Raw genomic sequence first — 7725 nt, 5'->3', positions numbered from 1 at the left:
ACTTGTTACCCAAATTGCACAGACTTTTGTCACAAGTCCTATAATTCAGGTGTGGTAAATTTATACCTACACTCAGGAAATTTTTTGGTAAATACACATAGCCGTGGGAGATACGAGACGATTATTTTGTTTCCGGTTATCTGTTCGTTTACGTAAAAAAGCAGCACGCGAGCGATGGATTGTGACTACGAAACACCGGTCTGACGGCAAAGTCAGGGAAACAGCGTATAAGATTCGAAGTGGAACCAGCAGAAATAAATTAAAGGCTGATTTAGACGATGCCAGTCAGCGCTCTAGTTGAAGTATCCAGTGAATAGAGAACAGACACTCTGTTTAAGTTAAAGGCCAATTACTTGTTCGATACTGTTACAAGTAACTTGAACAGAGTGTCTGTTCTCTGTTCATTGGATACTTCAACTAAAGCGCTGATTGGCATCGTCTAAATCAGCCTTAACGCGCGCTAACACTCGTTTGGGCCAGGCGCAAATTGAGACGCGTATAGCGCGAGTAACCTGCCGCGATATAGCGCCTGTTTTTGTGATTAATGAAAACAGATAGAACGGCGCAAATTGGCCAGATGACGCGAGAGTATGGAGCGCTCGTGAGACACGACTCGCGTGACGCTGTGCCTGAACCACAGTTTCTCGTGCTGGTCGTACCGGTCGGGTGATTGTGTTAGTAAATAAATATATCGCGCAAATCTGTGTGAATCAGACGTTGCATGCGAGTGGCACGTTATTTACACGAAACTGCGACTGAATATGCGCTCCACCACGCTACGTTTGTGGCACGTATGAGTCGTGTTGGTAGTCTCGTGTTCGTTTACGAGCGCTATACGCTTCTCAATTTGCGCCTTGCCTTATTCTAGGAAAAGTAAAATACAACTTATCGCGGGAAGCGTTTGGTTTAGAATAAAAAATTATAGGGGGTTGTGTCCAAGATACGACCGCATTGTTGACGTAGAACTACGCTGTTATTCTATATAAGTCGCCTATTCATACCTTCGGATATTATTCTATAATGCTGTGAAATTTTAGAAACGACCGCTTAGTAGAATAAAAAATGTTTTTTTCATTGTAGAATTTGTTGACGATAATTGATTGATGACTCATTCTTGCCCTCGCAAAACAATACACTAGCTGATCGTAAGTCGCAATTTATTTCATGTCAATGCAATGAAAATTTACCTCGAACGCTTTTCCTTTTTTTTTTGCCTTTTTCGCAATTGACATAGACTCGGCTAGACTCGATTATATACATGTTGCACCAGCACCTATTCCACATCTCATAACTACATCAATGTATCTTTGGCACCGCATGGAAACAACAACAATGACAACACTTGCAAGTATCAAATATCATGCTACATGTTATTTAATATTGCCTTAAAGGAGTCGCACCTATAGGCATCGTTCGTACATCGTAAACCAAGCGCCAAACAAGCGTTCACCATAGCATGCATACAGAGCCATACATTGGTGGCTTGAAACTACTAGGAATATAAAACACTTCTCATCATTTTGCGCTATTCTCAAAAGAAACGCTTCTGTTAATATTACTGGCCTCGAAAAAAGTTGTATTTCTTTCTCATGCTCGAGAGAAGCGCAGCTATCACCCTTAGTGGAGGAAGTTTTGCCACTGGCAAGCGAAACCACATACAAAATTTCAGAATGACTTTTACTTTCTCGGTGACTAAACAAGCGAAATAAACTCTTTTTGTTAATAACAACCTCGAAAACAGTAGCAATGCTTCATAGCGCTAACGCAATCCTAGCTGAAGGCACTTTTGCAACTGGCACGCGAACCCAAATAACATTCCAGTAAGACATTCAAGATGCTTGGTATTCCCCAAATATTTTTTTTGACGCACAACCTTATGATGACGGAAAACAAACAATGTTAACTGCTTGGAAAGGGGGTCTTCGTAGCCACTTGGTTACGCGTTCGCTTACTAAGCGATCGATCGTGAGTTCAAACTCAGGACCCTCAATTGACCATCTTTGTGTTGTTATAGAATAACTACGTCCACGCAACCATCATCAGCGATGGAGATCGATCCACGGTCGAAATAAGATCGATTCATCCATACAACTGCTCTGCTCTGCAAGAAACATCGGGCTGCTGTTCTATAAATAACCCAACAATGATCAATATCAACTGTCTTCGCTGTCCGGTCTGCTGAACAATGGAAGAACAGATAGAATACCCTTACGCCTAAATGGCTACTACAGTGTAATTTACCATAATGTAATGGAACAGAAAACCTAACGCCTAAATGGCTATCACTACTACTGTGTAATTTACAATTTATAGAAACATAAACATATGTACATGTACAAGGTAAAAAACCCGGCTCTGTTACAGATAAAATGCTAATGAGCCTAATAAATAAATAAATGGGATAAAAAAAAAAAAACTGCTTGGAAAAAGACTGAATTATGCCACACAGCTTGTACTCTGCTGTAACACCCGTCGATGCGAATTCGCTGATGAGTTTGTCAAGAGCGACCGCCTTCACCACCAGCGGGGGGAGCTTGATTTTGGTTGCTGCCTGGGTAACGGGGTTTACATTTTCGACCGACCAAAAAAAAACAAGACCAAACAGAAAAACCAAACGACGATATCCAAGTTGGATTACCACAGGTGGGGTCCAATCTTAGATCGAAGCGCAGGGAAAGCAAAGTGAACTGGATTGCTCAACAGTTCGATGCCGAATGAAAGTTTGCCTCAGCGAGATCCACTGTTCATACTCTAGGCAAGTATTCCCCTTCATTCTTCTACTTTTCCTTTGTTAATGGGGACTTTGAATCCTACGATTTCCCCTCCGTTGGTCGTCGATAAGTTGCACGTTATTGACAGGTCTGTTCGGGAAAGCACACAAATGGACAGAACAAATGTATGGGAAAATGGAATCGCCTCAAGTTCTCATGAATTTTAACCATTTACAAACCAGGGGATTCTAATGCATAGCATACTAAACAAATCTTACGGAATTTCCGATTCGTTTAGTATGTGAATCGCCAAAATCCGTTCGCGGCAAAAATAGTTATTAACGTTAACTTTATTTCATAAAAACGTGACCTGTTTTCTGATTTGGCACCCTTAATGAAAGACTTAGTTCTACGTCAAAATGGACACTGCTTTACCTCAAGATGAATAGAAGTATTACTACTAGGTGTGCCAATTTGACAAAACCCCTCTGCAACCATCTTGAAAGTCTACTGTGTTATGTTTACAAACAAAACACAATACGTTGCTAAACCTGTCTCCACAACATTTGGCGCTAGAGCTTGTAAAAATATTGGAAACAATCGAGAGAGGGTCGGGTGAATACATTTACCAAGTAGCGGGTACTTTTAACTATTGCTACACAATCAATGATATTCATCCCGTTGTGAGACCGGAGAACATTCAGACGATGACAAAGTGAAATTGGCCGCCTCACACCCACTCGAATCGACGGAAAACGATGTCCGGCGTGCTGGATTACTTGCCACCGGAGGTGTACATTGCTCGAATTGATCCTGTATCTTCCTGCGACATGAGTAAAATAGTAATAAAACCATTCATCAAAACAGTGTTAGCGTTCTTGTTCTTGAGTCTCACTCGTACAACAATAGAAAATCGTGATTGAGCCTCACTACATTAAAACGTTGGATATGATTATGGGGAATACGAATGTTACGATTGGATGGATCAACTCCTTTATAACCTAGAAGAGAAATTTTGTTCCAACTTCAACAGCCCCGCAATGGATAATTTTATCTTCCTATTGAGTGCGAAAGCTGGTGGAGTCGACCTGAACTTGATCGGGCATTATGCTCCGGGCATCAGTTGTGGATCCAAAACAAAACCTCTGCAACCCGAAATTTGCCGAATAGAAACTCAGATTTTTCTGCTGACTCGGACCGCAACGATTATATCATACATCGAATGCAGCATTGTGAATGCCGAGGCGTCAGAAATATTCTTGACCAGAACAATTTAAATCTGCTGGAAAATCAAGATGAATCTCTGAAGCGCAGTAGGTTACAAATTATACTAACAAAACCTGGACTGAAGAAAAATAAACAATCCTTGAAAATGCAGGAACTAATGTGCTAGAAACATCATCGAACTTCTATCAATTCAGAGATGCTGGAGGTAATAATTTTGAATTTTCCTAATTTTTCATCTCTTTGCAATTTTCAATTTCAGGATTGCGCTGAGGATATTGTGCTCATGTTTGGCAATGCAGTAAACAATGGACGAATGAGACAACGCCGATATGAAATAATTACAATAATAACAATGCAACTAAAAGATAAATGAATAATAACTAGTGCTACTGAATCTTGCCATCCACTCTCTGAAAGTGACGCTAATGACTACGGATGATACTGCATGTGTCATTACTGGGCATGGATGTTTAGCCGTTCAACGGCTCCTCCAGTGAAGGATAATCTTGTTTGGGCATTCTGTACTTCAAGTTTTCCACCGTTCGAGTCAGCCGCAAGGTACAGTATGCACGAAGGTGCGCACAGTTGTCTTGGATATGTTTAATGGTAGGCGATGCATATTTCCACAAGATCGGGGCCGATCCAGCAACCTATAGGTGGGCTAAACGGTTCACTTCAATCCACGTTGACGGCATTGAGATTCGTTTAAGTGCGCTCCAAGTACAGCGTCACCGTCACCGTCCCGTCAACTATACTTTTGAACTTAGGCCTTCTGCACATTGTTCAACCGCAACCCGATGTATGTTGGCGATGTCAATCGCATCTCCAACTCTGCTCTGCACATTGAAGCTAGTGATCCCCGATAATCGTTCGATTAATCGATTAATAGAATACTTCCTACAGAAATCGAGTATTAATCGAACGAATACTGCACAACCAATAATCGAAGCGAACGATTAATTTACGTCGATTAATCGATCCAAACGCAGAGAGAAAAAAAACGTACGACCGCTGCAGTTTTATCCTGAAAATCAATCATTATCTTTGACGCTCTCTTTAGTTCGCCAACGAAGCTCAATGTCGTCAACGCGAATTGAGCTTCGTTTACGACTTCAGGGGAGTGTAAAAGATAATAATTGATTTTCAGGCGGAATGAACACTTTTTTGATTCCGTATGGCTTACTAACAAATGAGAAATATTAGTCTAACTAATTATGTCTCTCAGTGTTGCGATTAATCGATTAATCGATTATTTGGGGTGATTAATCGTATCGAATAACAAACTGCTGAAAACTATTCGATTAGCTGATGAACTATTAATTTCAAAAATCGGGGATCACTAATTGAAGCAACTCAAACGTGATGAAATCGTTAAGTTTTTATCCGTCATAATACACTGGCAGTGATGCCGTTTCTTTAACTACTGAAAGAAATCATATGAGGAGCAATTTATGAAAAATGTTTTTGAAAAAAATACAACTTTACATGAGATTTTTCCTAACATTAGCGAAATTAAAAAATCGAAAATCAATCGAGAGTTTTATCTCGGTTTCATTCACTCGCTTGTTTTTCACGATCACTTCACAATCGAAGGTATTCCGGTTACATACCGTTTCACAATAATTAGCCAAAACTTCGAAACTGAAAAAAACAAATTGAGTTATTTTTGAAAAAAAATTGTCAAATGAGAGTTATCCATTATCATTTTTCCCATTTGAATCTATCTTGCCCACCTTCATAGAACATTTATTACTTCATTTCTAAATTTAGTTCGTGGTCGCGCAATATATATATTTTTCACATTTATTGAAAAAAACTTGAAAACGTCAAAGTAAGTTTAATGAATGCTCTATATACAACAATTATTCTAAACCTTGAATAATCTATCAAGCACTGTTCAAAATTAGGTTATGAATTCTGTTTCCTTCAATATGACTGTGAAGACATTTTTTCGTACAATGTGAAAACATCTGAAAAAATCCCCTGGTATCCATGATTGAAACTCAACGAATGCAGAAATTGAAATGTTGAAACAGCAATTGAACGAAAAGGTTGCCGACACACATCGCGCGCCACTCGACATGCTAGGTTGAATCGAAAAAGTTGTTCCGACCTAAATTGCCAGTTGCCTAGTGCGTATGCTCCCGTTTGATTACACATGCTCTCAACTTTTTTGACATATTCGTTAAGTTGGTTTCCAGCCTAGGTTTCCTACTGTGTAGATGGTCTGAGGATGTGTTTGGGACACTTTTTGATAATTCCACATTAATCAGCATGTGTTGGGTGAATATTCTCGCTCCACAATGCCAACAAAACAAAGTTCTGAAATCGGTTGGCTTCCACAATGATGGGCTCTATTTTGGAAGCAAAGAACTATGTGTCGGCTCAAGGAGTGCGCCAAAGATGAAATTAATGGGAAATTAAGGAAAAGCAAAGTTCAACAAAACCATGTACAAACATTATACAATTTATTATGAGAAAACTTATTTTGTTGTTCTGATACGACTTAAGCAAACCATAAATAAGAACAATAAATTCAAAATTAAAATGAACCTTTCTTTCCATTTTTTTCCGTTAATTTTTTTGATGCAGATTTTATTTACTCAAAATACAGATATACAGAATTTTTCAGAAAATTTTACAGGATCAAATGTGGCAACCCTAGTCATTCTTATAAAAGGATGGTTCACGTAACACAACTTATGGAGCATCTTAAATATTTCAGATAAGAACTTGTGTTATTTTTTAGTGGTCGATATTCAGAAAAACCCTAAATCGACCCCAGGGGGTCGAAATCGACCATTTTGAGAAATCTTGCTATAGATTTATGAAAAAATACATGGTGTGACAATTATACTTAGAATATCAACATGGGACAATTGGGCTTAATGTTGTTTTTTGAAAGATGGGAACAAACGATAACTTTTTATGTGTTTTTCGGAAAGATTAGGCATAAAACATCGTTTTATGAAAAAAGATAAAATTTTCAAAAAGGTACTTGGGATAACTATGCGTAGAACGGCAGTTATAACATTGTAATTTATGGAAAGAACTAAAAACCTTCCATAAACACACATTACAAAATTTAAAACCAGAGGGTCTTCGTATCCACTTGGTTACGCGTTCGCCTACCAATCGATCGATCGTGAGTTCATACTCAGGGCCCTCAATTGACCATCTTTGTGTTGTTATAGAATAACTACGTCCACGCAACCATCATCAGCGATGGAAATCGATCCACGGTGGAACAAAGATCGATTCATCCATACAACTGCTCTGCTCTGCAAGAAACACCGGGCTGCTGTTCTATAAATAACTCAAAAATGATCAATATCAACTGTCTCCGCTGTCTGGTCTGCTGAGCAATGGAAGAACAGAAAGAATACCCTTACGCCTAAATGGCTACTACTGTGTAATTTACCATAATGTAATGGAACAGAAAACTTAACGCCTAAATGGCTACTACTAACTACTGTGTAATTCACAATTTATAGAAACATAAACATATGTACATGTACACGATTAAACCCGGCTCTGTTACAGCTAAATGCTAATAAGCCAAATAAATAAATGGGATAAAAAAAAATTAAAACCATCATCACTTTCACCGCAGCGCCGCCTGGTTGTAGAGGCCAATAGCCTTACGGAATCCTACCTCAACTATGCGGTCGTGTCTCGGACACAACCTTCCTGTGACTTTCGCTTTTTTTTTCTTCGCCTGCCACTACACGAAAAAAAAGGGGGTTAACATACCTGGTATTCTATTACTTTGCAGTTTGACAATGTT

The sequence above is a fragment of the Toxorhynchites rutilus genome, chromosome 1 (genome assembly GCF_029784135.1).
Source record: "Toxorhynchites rutilus septentrionalis strain SRP chromosome 1, ASM2978413v1, whole genome shotgun sequence".
NCBI lineage: Eukaryota > Metazoa > Arthropoda > Insecta > Diptera > Culicidae > Toxorhynchites > Toxorhynchites rutilus.
The sequence above is the reverse complement of the archived record's forward strand: the minus strand, read 5'-3'. Positions refer to the sequence as shown.